Genomic DNA, 16,026 nt, shown 5'->3' on the forward strand with positions numbered 1-16,026 from the left:
TGGGCACACTGCTGGCTCATGTTCAGCCGGCTGTCTACCAGCCTCTCCAGGTCCCTTTCCACCAGGCAGCTTTCCAGCCACTCTTCCCCAAGCCTGTAGCACTGCGTGGGGTTGTTGTGACCCAAGTGCAGGACCCAGCACTTGGCCTTGTTGAACCTCGCACAGTTCACCTCGGCCCATCGGTCCAGCCTGTCCAGATCCCTCTGCAGAGCCTTCCTACCCATGAGCAGATCAACACTCCCACCCAGTTTGGTGTCATCTGCAAACTTACTGAGGGTGCACTCAATCCCTTCATCCAGATCACTGATAAAGATATTGAACAGAACTGGCCCCAGCACCGAGCCCTGGGGAACACCGCTTGTGACCAGCCGCCAACTGGATTTAATCACAACTGTGGATTCACCACAACTCTCTGGTTGTGGTGAATCCAGGGTACACTTGTCCAAGCCATGAGCTGCCAGCTTCTCTAGGAGAATGCTGTGGGAGACAGTATCAAAGGCTTCGCTAAAGTCCAGGTAGATCACATTCACAGCCTTCCGGTCATCCACCAGGCGGATCACCTGGTCGTAGAGGGAAACCATGGTGGCCAAGCAGTTCTTGCCCTTTGTGAACCCATGCTGGCTGGGTTGCTGAAGGGCACGTGCCAGGGCTGCCTCCCAGGCCCAGGGTTGAGCTGGCCTTGGCTGCGGCCCCCCCAGCTGCTCTTACTCGCCCTCCGCAACCAGACTAGGGAGAAAGCGGGGTGGAACAGCTTGCGGATAAAGACAGGGAGATCACTCACCAGTTACTGTCACAGGTAAAACCGACTCAACTTGGGGAAAATTAATTTATTGCAAATTAATCTGAGTCCCAGGCATGGGTATCTGCTCCAGCAGGGAGTCCTCCAGGGGCTTCCAGGGAATGCCTGTTCCAGCACCGAGACCACCTCTTCCCTTCCTCCCTGACCATGCTGTTCACAGGGCCATTTCTCACACTCTGCCACACAGCGTTTCGCCCCTTCCTAAATATGTTTCCCCAAAGGCATCACTGGCATCACCAATGGGCTCAGCAGGGCTGTTGAAGCTACCTGGAACCAGCCAAAACCATCTGGAAGTGGCTGCATCTGGCACGGGGCAGGCCCATCCCCTAGAAATATCCCTACCCATGGCCTCGCATCTCTGCTGACACGGCTGGATTTGCTGCCTGGGGAGGCGTGAATGAACCTGAGAGGGAAACGCACCAAAAGTTCAGGTTTCACCTCAAGCTGCCTCCTGTCACTAGGGAATGGCTCACAGGAGTCACTGAGCCTCAAGTAGGAAAAATGCAGCTTTCCTCTCACCGGCACCCCTGGTTCCCACCACGGTTCCCAATAATAGTCCTTTGATAAGATGCCAGCATAGGCAGATGAATGAAAAAAAACATTCTCCTCCATTTTCCACTGAATGGTTTAATTTTCACTTCCTGCCTAATTATTTCCTCCTTCTAAATTGAGCCTTCATCCTGCAAGGGGGTCAAGTGATTTTGGTCAGCAGTGCCTCTCCACCACACGCAGGGGGATGAGGACTTGCGGACGGTGCAAGGAGCAGTGGGCTGTGCAGTGCTTTTTCTCCTCAACTTCCAAAATAGATATTTTGGAGGCTGCTCAGACTGCTTGATTTTAACATCATCCCAGGACTCCATGTCCCACGGCTTTCAACTTATGGCCTATCACCCCTTTGTTTAACTCGATCTCTCCTTAAGATAGATGTGTTTAAATTGCTCCGGGAAGAGCTCTGATCCAGACTTTGCTTTTGTCACCCACTGTGATTACAAGACCCAGAAATGTCAAGACTAATCTCAGTTAACGTTTCTTTCCAGTACGGGGATTTTGGCTGTCACGGAGCAGGGCGGGGGGTCCTGTTCCTCACAGGGGCACCAGTGGAGCCCTGGCCCTGCTGGGACTCAGAGTTCTCCCCAGCTGAAGCCTCTGAAGCAGCACTGACAGAGTCTCATCAGCTGGGCATGGGTGGTACGGGAGGGCTGCACTTTCTTTTCCCTGCTTACAAATGGAGGGTGAGGTGGGTTGGTTTTTTCTCTTTAGATATTTTTCTGGGCTTAAGCTAGGATTTTTAACATTAAATTTCTATGCAGCCTCCTTGAAGCCATGATTGTGGTGCTCGTGGTTGTTTGGGAGTTCTTTTGGGTTTTTTTCCCTTTAAGTTTGGAGTCTTTTTCCTTTTGCGCTGGGTGGGACCCTGTTGCATCTCCAGTGGAGCAGTTGTGTGCGGCAGGCAACCTAAAATGCAGTTGATGGGGATTGTCCTGGGCTCTCTGCAGTCTTTGTGGCACAGTTGTGGGACGGTGGACGGCTGCAAGATGTTCCTCTTGGAGCCGAAATAACGGTCATCAAGCTGAGCAGTGGCAAAACTTGGCTTTGTGAGTGAATGGTCTGCTCAGGGGCTCCTGTGAGCTGCAATAAGGACGGATGTGGGACTATGAGCCCAGAGACTGCCAGGGAGGAAGAGTACGAGTGTGTGACACCAGGGAGCAGAGCAGAATCCAGACCTTGTCATCTGGGTGGCCTGTGCAGGCGTCGAGCAGCCATGGAGGAAGTTGCTGGAAATGGGCTCAATTTGACTGGAGAGACACAAAACTGAATGCACCACTACTGTGCACCACATGGGCTCTTGGAGCAGGTATGTGTGGTGGTTTTGCCCACTTCTCTCTCTCTTTTTTTTTTTCTTCTTTTCCCTCCTTGGGGATGGAAAAAATGTTGATAAAGTGTAGAAAGACTCTCAGGATTGAAAATGTGGGCTGGCTGCCTCTTCTGAATGGGATAGCCTCCTCCCGTCTTTCCCTCCTCTTGCTGATCCCAGCGTTCCAGAGGAGCACAGAGCAGAGCTGTGCTGCAAGGGGACGGGTTTGAGCCCTTCCAGTCCTCTTCTGTTGTGTCTAAGCTGTGTTTGTGCAGTGTCTGTAATCACAAGTTCCTTGCGGTTAACTCCTGGATGAACTTGGTATAAATAGACTCGAAGTGTTTTTTGAGAAAAAAGGAGAAAGTGTTTTTCTAGTTTCATGTAGCGTGCAAGGCACAGCCAGGTGGGAATTGTGTGCTCCGTGCTTGAGCCAAGCTAAGCTCTGCCACGTACGGCTACCTTCTTTAATCCCCGTGTTAACAACTCCTGCAGTTCTGGCATGGTATTTGGAAATATTTTAGTAACTCTGCAGAAACCAGCTGTACCGCAGCTGATTGTATCTCAGACTTTATCTATTTGCCAACAAATGGTACCACTTGGAAATCGATGTCTGAGATGGGTAACATGGCCCATCCGCTTTGACTTCATTGCAACCCATGAAGCAAGAATCCTGACATCCAAGAGTTGTATGTAGATGCTCTCTGTGATTTGGGATAGAAAAGGATGTTACAAACGCCCTGAAACTGGCAAGTGCTCGAATTCTTGTGCATGTTGCAGTACATGTGATGTTATTACAATTGCTTAGCTCTGAGCTATGCTCATATCATCACTGTTTAACAACCCTGTTATCACAGGTTAGCAGTAGTTCAGCATACAATTGTCTAATTACTATTATACTTAATTACACTCTAGTGGAAAATATCTCAACTCCAAGCTTCTAGAGCATCATATAGACACCTTTTTTATAGTAGAACATAGGAAGGGCGCATTTGGCAATCAATTTCAATAGGATTTGGCAGACCTTATATATGCACTAAAGTGCTTGGGTTTTCATGAAAAGCAGATAACAGTGTCAGGTGTTAAAGCTTGTCTGGGAAGCATGGGGCCAGTCTGTTTTCTAGACTCACCTGGAAGTTTTTGGCAAATTCCTTGCTGCTGTAGGATGCTTGTGATGCCTGTGATTGTTCCTGCAGCATGTTACAGCTGGGAGTTCAGGCAGAGCGCTGGAAAGAGACTTTTGCCCAAAAAAGAGATTACTGCGGAAGGTTTCTGAGCTAAACTTTTGTTCTGGTTTTATTTATTGGGGGGAGGGGCTATGGTGCTAGCTTCTGTAAGAAGCTGCTGGAAGTTGCTCCCCTTTGTTCAGCGGACTCCACCGGGCCTAGGGCGGACCTGCTGCTGGCCAGGGCAGAGCCAATTGGTAGCAGAATGTCCTGTGATAACGCCTCTGCGATAATGTATTTAAGAAGGGGAAAAACAGAAAAAAAAAAAAAAAAAAAAGAAGAAGATGTGAAGACACTGAGTGGGGGCAGAGAGGGGGAGGCGCGAGCCTCGTGGGCCTTGCACCCCTCACCCTCTGGCCTCCCGCCAGGGGCCGACTGGGCCCAACTCGGCCCGGCCTGGCTGCAGGAAGTGGAGAGGAGATGAGAAGTGAATGAGATGTAAAAAGGATCCTGAGAGGCGTCTGCCAGCCTGTTGTGAGGAACGGCTGCAGACGCCAAGGTCGGTGCAGAAGGAGGGGGAGCAGTAATGCTGCTCCCAGCCAGAATTCCCCTACAGCCCATGGAGGCCACAGAGGAGCAGGGGAGGAATGTGAGGAGTTCTTCCCCTGACGACGAAGCAGCGGCGTAAAACAACGTGTGATGGACTAACCACAACCCCCATTCCCTCTTCCCCCCTGTGCCGCTCGGGGGTGGAAGGTAGTAGAGATAATATTAAGCCTGGGAAGAGGGAGGGGTGGGGGGAGGTTATCTTGTTTTCTGTCTCATTATCCTGCTTTGGTTTTAATAATAAATGAATAGTTTTCCCCAAGTCGAGTCTGTTTTGCCCGTAATGGTAACTTTAAGGATTTCTCCCTGTCCTTATCTCAAACCTCGAGTCTTTTTTCTTATATCATCTCTCCCTGTTCTCTCGGAGGGTGGGGGCAGTGAGAGAGAGACTGCGTAGTCTGGTCCCGATCGGGGCTGAACTACAACAACCTTTATGATCGCTTGTCAGGGCTGGGATTCAGAGGTGTAAGAACAAGGTTTTTAAGAAAATAAAACTGTCTTTGAGAACAGGATTTTGGGGATTAAGCAGTTAATACTTCTAGATAACCAGTGTGTGTGCTGTGGTTTCACTGGCATCCCGCTGCCTTCTGATGACTAAGAACTGGAGGAGCTTAAATTTCACCTTGCTCTTCTGATAAGTTTGTTATATAGAAATCACCTTGATGTGACCATCTACAGGCTACAGCACAATTCTTGGGGTTCTGTTCTGTAGCAGGAAAACTGATACAGTATCACTGTGCAGTGTTGTGGTACACAATGTGCTAGCTAAGGCCCCAAGCAGTGATCTGGACCTAGGCTTTCAGTCACCACTACATGAATTTCTACAGCTGCTGTCTGTTAGTCATCTAAGGATTTATTTGAAATCATTTACTGGAACCTGCATGTTGTTAATTAAATGTGAAAAGCAAAGGAACCATGGGCCAAATCCAGCAAGAATGATTAAAATAGTCAGGAGACTTTCTTACCTCAATGATGCACTGCAGTAGGCTGGGAGAAATGATCAATTATTTCCATCTGGAGAGAAAGGGTGAAGCTTTTCTTATTTCTCCAGTTTGCCTTGCCTTGGCATCCTGCTTGTGGTTCACTGGAACAGATTGAAGGTTTACACTGGGATGCCTGGCTTGGGGTAAAAGAGCCTCACTGTTTAGAATTCAAGGCTATAGATTATCTTCCTTGCTCAAGTTTCATAACTTCTCCCACAATGTGTTTGCACTCACCAGGAACTTTGAAACCTTTCCCTGGGCTTTGGTCTGGAGAAGCACTCAAAAATCTGCTGCTTGTTGCTGGGCTTTCCATGAAGGAGATGCCTGGTAGGGACATGCCTTTGGGTCAGAGACAACCTGAGAACTGAGGACTCCTGAGGTGTCTTTGGCTTCTGCTGGGGACTGGAAGGGATGAAATATGGTGAGGCTGGGAGCACTTGGTGATTAAGGTGCTAAGGAAGAGCGGGGAGCTGCTCAGTGTCTGCACCAGCAACCCCTGAGACCACTAAACTCTTTTTTGTGTTGCTGCTTGCATTTTGAAGGTCTTTGTGTTGATTAGTTGGAGCACTAACAATGGGTACTCCTTTGAGCTCTCAAGTTTAATTTATGTAATACAGCAAGAGATTAGAATAATGAATAAATTTTAATAGCTCCACAAACAAATCAGCTCTGTGAACACTAAGTCCCATCTACAGCACCTTAATGGCCACAGGTTGAGACAACTTCCATTACAGCACTGCAGTATGTTGATTTGTTTGCTGTATGTAAGGCTAAAAAGGATGGTGCTTTCTTCTTTGCTTGTGGGAAGCAAATTGCCCACATGGTTACTGGACGGAGTGGGAAGGATGTGTCTCCAGCCAGTAGCTGGCAAAAAGCAGGCACTGAGGAGAGGAGTGGGAAGTGAGGTTGGGTGTGATCATGCTTTGGGCTGTTTGAGAACTGGGCTGCTGCTTGAAAGCTGGCCCATGGCAGCTGGCAAAGCACTTGCGGGGTGGGTTGGAAGGGCTGACGTGCTCTGCCCTGAGGAGGAAGGTGCTAGGAGGCTTCATGTGATCGTTTTCAAATGAATAGCATCCTGTTTGCATCGTTGGCTACTTGATGCCTCTCTTCTTGCCAGCTCCTATGTTTCTGCACTGCTGCCTGCTGCTTGGTACCCATCTCTCACTCCTGAGCATCTCTGGAATGCTGGGAGGAGGTTTGCAGCAGTATGACACTTGCGATCCCCCTTAATATCTGTCCCTTTTGGGCTTCCTCCCTCCTGGATGTGTGGCTTCAGGAGCCTGGCAGGGTTGATGGGATGCCCAGAGGGTCTTTGATCCCAAATGTCCCACTACTTGTGGGATCCTGCAGGCTGAGCCCTGACCCTTGAGGACCTTCAATAGATGTTCAAGCTGGCTGACTTCTTGTTACCCTTGCACAGAACTCACCTTGACTTAAGGCCATTTCCCAACCAAGTAGTGATTTCTGCATTCAAAGTCATACACAACTTTCAGAGCCCACATCAAGGCTGTAACTCCCTTTTGTTCCAAACTTATAACCTGAGAACTTTCTCTCAAATGTGTATGTGGTATCGTATGCAGTTGGATTCCATTTGGACTAAAAAGGCAGATTTTTAGAAGTGGTACATTTCTGCACTGAAAGAGCTCACTCAGTGCCTGAGGGCTGTTATCTTTCTGCTGGCCATATATGGGTCTGAGGCCAGCCTGTAAAGTCAGTTATCTGCTTTTTACTCTTTAACAAGGGTTTATGCTGAAGGATAGAGAAATTTCCACCTTGCCCAGCAAAGGTATTTCTTAGTTACCTGAAAACACATTGGCAGGAGATGTGTTAGATGGAGCTCTTGGGAGAGGTGTGGAGTCCACCTATGTGTGTGCAGTAGCCCTGGGACATCCAGATGAATTTCACACGCAGCACCTTCTGCCACCCATGCAAGGACTGTCCCATAAATCTTTTCCAAATAGCCAAACTGCTTTCCCTCTCTCATCCCATAAAGTTGTTGCTAAAAATTTAAATAAGTTGATAGCCTGCTCCCATACTAGGCCTTACTGCCTGTGCTTGCTTGGAGCAGGGGGCAGCTGGGGGAGCTCCTGGCTGCTTTGTGGGGAGTAGTTTATGTCCCAATAGTTGCTGCTGTCAGTCGTCTTGGGGGCATCAAGCTTCACAATAGCAATTGGCTGGTGCCTCGGATTTGGAGTTGTAAGAGCAGCACTTGTTCCACCATGGTTATTGCAGTCCACTAAACCTCTCGTAAGAGGTGCTTTGGCTTCCCTCAAACACCAGAACTGAGACTTCAGCAGGAAAGGTGCAGCTGTAACAGGTCTTACAGGAGGAAAAGGTACCTATATACTAAGAGTTCAGTGTGTATCTGCAATGGGGAATAGAGGACATGATGGCAACGGACCCTCTGCAGCCTCCGTGGATCCTGGAGTGACTTCTTGGCTGCTGTGCTAGCTGCTTCCTTGCTTGTGTGCTGCTGTGCATCAGGAAGCACAATTCAGTGCAAGGGCTGTGCCCCTCGCTGCAGGCCTGCAGACACTGGGTTGTGCACTGGCTTCGGGGTAGTTCACATTAGTGTACAGCTCAATTAATGCTTTTATTTCTTTTATTGTAATTGGGAGACCTGAGGACTGACATTGTGAATCTTGCCCTGTCCATCTATGAGACTTTGAAAGCTAAAAGGTATGCTCAAGTTGAACCTTGGGGACAGACTGGGATGTAATCTTTGTGCATAGTGCTCTGAACAAGGTACTTGGAAAAGTGAGGGCAGTGCCACTGAAGCGAATGGAAATGCTTATTTCTCCTGAAAGCCTCATTTTCCCTCTTTCAGGAGTTCCAGCTGTTGCCGAGAGCTGTTGGTAGCTGTAGGGATGGGTAGATTTAAGCGAGAAGCTGTTCCAGAAGAAACGGCTGCACATCATCAGTTTGAGCCAGGTGTAACTTTATCCTAATGCATGTAGAGAGACTTTTTTTTTTCCCCATGGTGCACTCCTAAAATGAGATTGAATTTATGCTTCTTCCTGAGCTGACTCTGAAATACCTGCTAGCAAGCTGCCCTGCATACAGGGGACAGCATTAGGAGGGAACCAGTCTTGTTGGAAACCATCTGCAATGAGGGTTAGCAGTAATCCCGCCGGCCTAGCAGGATCTGGCACGGGAACCGGCAGGGTTAAGCCCTCTGGATATACCTACACATCCAAAGGTAGCCCTGGATGTAGAAACCCTTCTGGTATCAGCCTGCGGTGCTGTAACAGGATGCCTGCAGCCAGCTGACATTACCAGAGTGCAGTGCTGCTATCAAATGGGTGAAATACGGGAGCTTCCAAGGAGGTTGGAGGATGGAGAAGGTTGTCTGCCCGCTTCTTGCTACTGGGTGGGAAGGAGGAATAGGTTCAGGGAGCGGGGCAAGGGCAGAGAGGTGATCTCTTGCCCCTTTGGGCAGTGGCAAGGCCAGAGATGCCGAAATTGCCCAGGCAGCTTTGATGTCAGAGTTTTTTTAATGATATTGAAAGCTTGGAAGGCATGTAGAAGGAAATGCCTTGGAGGGAGGGGAATGTGAGAACTCAATCTGCTTAGTCCTTATCAAACTGTGACTTAATTACAGTGTAAGTACTTTCCCAGATAGCAAAGAGCACTTTAATCTTGGAAAAAAAAAAAAGGCACAATGAGAGCTTGTGTCTGAAGGATAAAATCAGACCAACTGAAGCGGGAAATACTGTGCAGTCTCCTAATGACTTCCACCTCAAGGGGGAAATTTTGTCTCCTGATGGAATGGCATGAATTGGCCAGACTTGTCTTGACTAAACCAAGCACCTTGCCTGGCTTGCAAGATGATAGGCGTTAGAGCGGTCAGGTGGGAAGAGGGGGGAGTGGGCTCCCTTGTCAGCACTGTGATGCTGCAGAGTCTGAGCTCTGGGGCTCCTAGTCACTCTCAGACATCTGGCCATCCTCTTCACACTGGCTGTGACAAGGCAGTTGTGCAGTTAGGTGGGCTGATGGTCCTGACTTGGCCTCAACCTCCACAAGCTTCAGTCTCCAGAGCATGTTTGACAGAGCAACAGCTGATGTGGTCTTCCCTAGTGTGGAGCTGGCTGGAGACAGTGGGTGGAAAGCAGTCTGTGCTCATACAGGAGCACAAAAATGACTTCTGCTGGCTCTGTTCTTGCACTTGCTGCTGTTGGCATTAAAAGGGCATTGTATCCGGATTATTCATGTACCACTAATAACTCCGGAGTGCTGTATGCTAGATCCTGCTTTCAGCTGCACCCAGAGCTTCAGTTGCACTGAAGCCAAGGGAGCTGTACTGACAGATCTGAGGAAAGTCGGAACTCAATATTAAATACGTTTGCATCCATTTCCAAAGCATGGCTACAGAACAGGAACAGCATGATCCCTGCTGCTGGCATAATTCCATTTCAATGACATATCTGCAAATGGAAGAGCTGTCAGTGGGTCCGTCTGGTGATGCAGAGAGAAATGTAGCACGGCACTTAGAGCACCTGACAAAATAAGGGGGTTTTTGTCTTCTCTTTTATGAATTGGAGATGAAAGGTGTGCGGGTCAAGCAGGTCTCCTCTTGCAAGCTGCAAGGAGTCAACGGGTCCAGAGGATCCTCCCTGGATATACAGGGAGCCCTGATGCTGGAGGGAGTGCAAGTCCAAGCCCTGTATCTAGGGGTGCAAATGGGATGGTGCAGCATTGGGCTACCGCCCCACTCAGGGATGGGAAGCCTTCAGGGAAGCATTGATTTTGATGAGCTCTATTTGCAAGAAAATGGAATGTCTTTCTCTGACATGGGAATGTGACCTGCTAGCACAGCCCCGGGAGCGGCAGGCAGCTTGGTTATTCTCTCAGCTCTCCCATGGCTCCAGAAATCTGATGGTGCCTTTGAGGAAGAATCCTTGTTTAATTAAGCTGTATGTGTTGGGAGGTGACTTTGAGTGATTTCCTTTGTTAGCTGCTGTCTTCCTTGGGGAATCGCTTGTCTTGTTCTTAAGGAAACCTCTCTCTTTTGCTGTGGATGGAAAACTGCCTGGAGACTAATGAAGACCCAGACCTTCCAGAGATTCCGTTCTTTTTAGGGACACCAAAGATCGCCATTTGCTTTTTGTGGGGAACTAGCTAACCAGCTAGTTTTTGTGGGGAACTAGATAACCAGCTCTGAGGCAAGCAAGCAAATGCTCTGGATGTGTCAGCCCAAAGGCTGAGTACTTCCTAGAGGTGACTGGAGATGGCTCTGAGAGGTGCTGGGGACCCAGGGCAGGGCTGCAGGATGGGGCCCAGTCATGTGTTCAGCATGAAAGGTGCAGGGTACCAGTGCAGAAGAGCTGCACCTTTGCCATTGCACAGAATAAGATGTGTGACCAATCGTCTCAAACCTACATGTCAAAATGTGCACACAACTGAAACCCAAACTGTACTTCTTGACTGCATGTGGTGTTAAAGAACCGGAGAGCTCAGTCAGAGTCACTGGTGGAAGAGGCAAAGGCTCCACTGTTGCAAGATGAGGCTGAAACTACCCAAGTAGGGCTGGAGCACTAGGCAGTCACTGCCATCCCCAGGGGGGACCCATAGCTCCAGCTGTGCAGCCAGATGTTGATAAGGATTACATGCTAGAGGCGCTTGCATTGGTTTCAGGTATAGAGCATGGAAAACTCCTCTCTTGTATCACTAATCATCCTCCAACCTAATTTCTCTTTCTCCATTCAAATTGACATGTTTCCCAGCAGCTGTCTGCTAAATCCCAGGCAGATTTTGTAATTGGCCCCATTTCCCTGGGAGCTTAGCAATAGCAAAGCAGCTTTCATTACCTTTTCATTCCTCACAAAACTTTTCTTCCCTGGTGAAGAATTATTTTGTTTTGTCGCTGCCTTCAGTCCTTCCAGGCATGGCTCATGGAGCTCTCTGGGAGGTGGAGGAACACTTTATCTCGGCTCCCCCCTGACAGCATCGCTAATTTCCTGATAATGCAGATAATCGGCAGTCATAAATATGAACTTGGGCTTTCTATATTGCTTTTTTTGTGTGTATGTTGGAAGTCGATAGGGGCTGCAGCTGGGGCTCTTGCTGGTTTGCTGGGAAAGGGTTCTTTGTGTTAAGAAGTCGAGATCCCTGGATGCTGTCAGGCACTGCCATGGGGCTTTGGGCAAATCCTGATGGTCCGGTGGAGGGGCACGCACATGGCAAACACTATTCCAGGAGCATCCTATGCATCGGGGAGCCTGCTGCTGCTGAAAAGCTGTGTTTTGGAGTTAAAGGGAAGGAACAGGAGGGAAATCCTGCAGTTGTGGGCCGCAACGGTTGCAGGAATTCAATGGTGACCTATTTTCACCCTGGAGAAGGATCCTGCTACATTTCTGTGCCTGCAAACCTGCTGGCAAAGCCAGTTCCAGGTCCTCTGCTTGCCTGCAAGGTCTGCCTTGTGTCAGGAGCTAACTGGGAGATGACAAAGCACCAAGGCTGGATGGATCCAACCCTATTGCAACTTCCAGTTTGGACAACTGGAGCTGGTGCCAGGATCCTGTTTGCTGGGATGGGATGTATGAAAGGGGGCTGCAGGCAGCTGTGCCATGCTAATGCGCTGCTTTTGCTCAGTGCATCCACTGCAAGTTAGGTCGCAGCCCCATGAGTGGTGGGAGGTGCTGGGGGATCCTGGTTTTCCCCGGCAGCTCACCATGGCTGAGTGCAAATGCAACCTACACACAGTGTCAGTAAGAGCATCTTCTCTTGGGACCCGGAGGGCTCACTCCAGATAAATTGGCAGTATCAGCCCTTGTGTTGCTGAGCAACTCTGTGGGCAGCCTGTGGTGGAGGATGCGGTGAAGGAGGCAGCTGTCGATTATAGAAGGATCCACATCTCCTGCTGGCTCTAATCAAGGTCCTGGCCCTGGATGCAGATTGCAGCCTGGTTCTGCTCCTTCTCTTAATCCGAGCTCTGGATGAGTGTTTGCAATCCTGTGGTGTCCACAGCTTCCATCTGACAGTGTCTGCGTCTGTTCCTAGTGCTTTGATTGTGATAATAAATCCCAGCTCTTCTGGCAAAGTGAATCTCACCTAGGAGGCTACAAGCATTGTTAGTGTTGATGGACTGAGGTGTGCTGTTGTCTCCAGCTTTCTCCAGCTCTCCAGGACTGTGTCGCCTTTCCTCGGCAATACCACTTGCTCCATTGGGGATCAGCTCCAGGGAGGTGAGAGGTTTCTCTTCTGCCTCTCAGACAGCCCAGCCCAGCAGTGTTGGTGCTGTGCTGGCAGGGAGTGCCGGGGCTGCCAAGGCAGCATGTTGTGGGGTGAGAGAGCTGGTGCTGTCCAGGGGGAGAGGCCACCCCAACATTCCATGGGTGGACCTGAGGGTGACAAACTGCCCTCCAACCTGCTACACTGAAAAAAAATTACTTCTAAACTAGCCTTGTTTCTGGTTCATCCTGGTTTAGAGAAGATAACACACTTGGGCTTGCCATTCTAAAGCAGTTTCTACTGTTAGATGCCCCATGGCCCTGGGCTGAGCCTCTTAAAAAAAGAAGCTAAAAATCTAGTTCCTCAAAAATGGAGTCCCTAATGGAACCGTTGCCAGTGCTGCTGAGCAGTGAGGCCGCAGCCAGCCAAAAGCAGGCAAAAATAAATTTCTGCATGGGCCATGTGTCACGGCAAGGACAGATGCTTGCCTGTCACCACTCTGGCTCTGCTGTCAGGAGGGTGCCACCTGAGGCAGCTGCTGTAGTGGAAACAGGCTGGTTCAGACCTTCCCCGGTGAGGGTGAGAGATGCATTGGGTATTGGCATTCGTGAGAAAACTCGGCTGTCCCCTGGCCAGAGATGGGACTGGGCTGGTGAGTCTCGCTTGTGTGCTCCAGGGTCCCAGGGGTGTATATTCTGCTCCAGGCCCAGGATCAGTGGCTCGATGGGATCTGCTACATCCAAAGGATGCGGTAAGGGAATAGATTTGCAGGACCGGGCCGATCATGGTGAAATATGATGTTCCTGATCCAGGCTTGTGGCACCCAGAAAGCAGTCATCTGCTGCACCTTCACTGTCGGCTGAAGGTTAATCCTCTTGAGATCTGTTCATGTTGCTTCTCCCCAAGCTAGTGAGGCTGGAGCTGTCCTGACCAGTGGCTCATCTCTTAAATCTGCTGTCTCAGTGCTGCCTGCAAGGAATTCTAGCAGTTTCCATCATAATTTGCAGGTCCCTGAAAATCCTGTATTGGTTTTGCAAGTTGCTTCTGAAGGCTGATTTGAATGGTGCTAAACACTTTGATCTCTGTGTTCTTGTTTGCAGTCTCCTACCCTGACCTGCTTTGCACTGTGACTTTTCTTCTGCTGGCTGCAGCCTGCAGTTCCCCAACATCAGTCTGCATTAGGTGACACCTCTTTACCAATGTTTATATGCTCAATGTACAATCAGGTAATTGTTGTGCAATTTCATACCCAGGTGATTTATTGCAAGCTCATCCAGTCAGAGACTATAATAATTAATCTGCAAATTAAGCTTGCTTTTAAATTAAGCCATGCATTATAGCAACCTGATGGGTAACTGCTAAATCTTTAGAGAGTGGTGTCACTTGCTTCTTCCACCCAAACAAACTGTAATGGTTTTAATGTGACTTTCATAGAATCATAGAATGGTTTGGGTGGGAAGGGACCATTAAAGCCCACCCAGTGCAACCCCCCTGCAAGGAGCAGGGACATCTCCAACCAGATCAGGTTGCTCAGAGCCCTGTCCAACCTGGCCTTGGTTTCCAGGGACAGGGCATCCACCACCTCTCTGGGCAAGCTGGACCAGAGTTCCACCACCCTCAGTGTAAAAAATTTCTTCCTTATGTCCAGTCTGAATCTGCCTCCTTCTTTTTTAAAACCATTACCCTATCACAACAGGTGCTGCTAAAGAGTTTCTCTCCATCCTTCTCATCAGCCCCCTCTAGGTACTGCAAGGCTGCTATGTGTTCCATCATTCCCAAAGCAAAGTTTGATCTTGGGACATGAAGAGCAAAGGGTGCAGTGATGCAGTTTACTGGAAGTCATCAGTACCTGGAACCAACTGCCATGTGAGTTGGACGAGATCACTCACCAGGCTGAAAACTAATCCTAATCTCAAACTTTGCCTTTAATCCTCTGATGCTGGACTTGACTTAAAACAGCTTGAGAATAAGGGAAAAAGAAGATTTAATTTTTGCTTGTTTTGCAGCTTCCACAGGGCTGTATCTCCCTGATCCAGCCAGGAGAGCCAATAGGTCTTAAATGAGGAACGCTTGGTATAAATATCTCAGTATATACCGAGTGCCTTCTTGGTTTTCTGCAGCTTTTAAGACTTTGGGGGGAAACTCACATCGTGTGGGTCCATCTCAAGGAGGACAAAAGCTGCTGGGAACCAAGTGGTGTCAGCATTTCTGCAAAACAATCCCTTTTTATGCAATATGTGGTTGGTCTAAATTTTAAGCCCTTCCTACCTTTCTCTTTTTTGATTTCCCCTTAAGTGAATCCTTTCAGAGATGCTTGTTAATTCATCTCCATTTGAACGGGGTCCCGGCAGCCGTGGTGTCTGTCATGTTAAATGCTAGCCCTACGGGTTATTCCCTCCCATTGTGGCTGGCTTTCCCCCTCCTCCTGCAGCTGGGAGCCCAGGTCCCACTCATTCATTCATTAATCCCTTTAATTCCCTACTCATTTGTTTGTATCCTCTGCAGCATGGGCAATCCTGAGAACAAATAGGAATTCTTCTCTTCTTTGGCAAAAAAAGCCGGTCCATTTAAATGGTTTGTTCTCTTTGAGATTTGCCTGTGTGCAGATGAGAAGGAGGTCTCCTATAACAGAGTCGGAGCCTTGGTGCTGAGCAGGGACAACAGGAGGGAGCCTATCCCTCTTCCTTTTGTGTTGCACCCTCTCCCTGTGCCTGCCCTAAAAGGGATCAAATTAATTTTCCAGGGCAGATGGATCAGTTTTAATGATGTACCTTGGTGCTACTCCGGCCTCGAGCAAACATGTTTAAAGCAAAGAGATTTGCTTTTTCTTTCTTTCTTTCTTTCTTTCTTTTTTTTTTTTTTTAATTGCAAAGCTACTGCATTGCCCCTGCCATGCAGCGCGGCAGCTGCTGGAGCATTCCTTTCCGCCTGTGCTCAGGGAGGGTTCTGGGCTCCGGGTTTGTGTAATTGCAAATTTGCCTGCCAGGACATTGACCCTTTTCCTCCCAGCTCTGGAGGGCACAGGGACCAAACCCAGGAGCCTGGTCCCCTCCCACAGGCCTGGAAAAATGTGGGACCCTTGGCCTCTTGGACCTCTGGGAGAAGAAGATGGCAGTGGCATCTCTCCTAGTCACTTGCCTCATTCCAGCCTGTCTCTTCTCTTCAGCTTGTCTTATGTTGGGAAATCAAGCCCTGCCTGTAACTTTGCTGGATGGGCAGTTTTAATTCCAGACAAAGATGACACCAGAGGTCACCCTGTCTGGCTTCCCGCTGGGGCAGAGCATGCATCCGTGGAGAGTGGGGCTGTCCGGAGCCGGGTGAGCTGCAGCAGCCGGTGTGGGATGAGTGCGAGCCCGAGCTCCTGATCTGTGGTGGATGCGGGTACCAGCAGATGTCCTGCAGAGCCCAGGCTAGGCCGCCGGCACGGCTGGTGGGAGAGGGTTTGGGGAA

This window comes from Chlamydotis macqueenii, chromosome 18 (assembly GCF_036417535.1).
Source record: "Chlamydotis macqueenii isolate bChlMac1 chromosome 18, bChlMac1.mat, whole genome shotgun sequence".
Lineage (NCBI taxonomy): Eukaryota > Metazoa > Chordata > Aves > Otidiformes > Otididae > Chlamydotis > Chlamydotis macqueenii.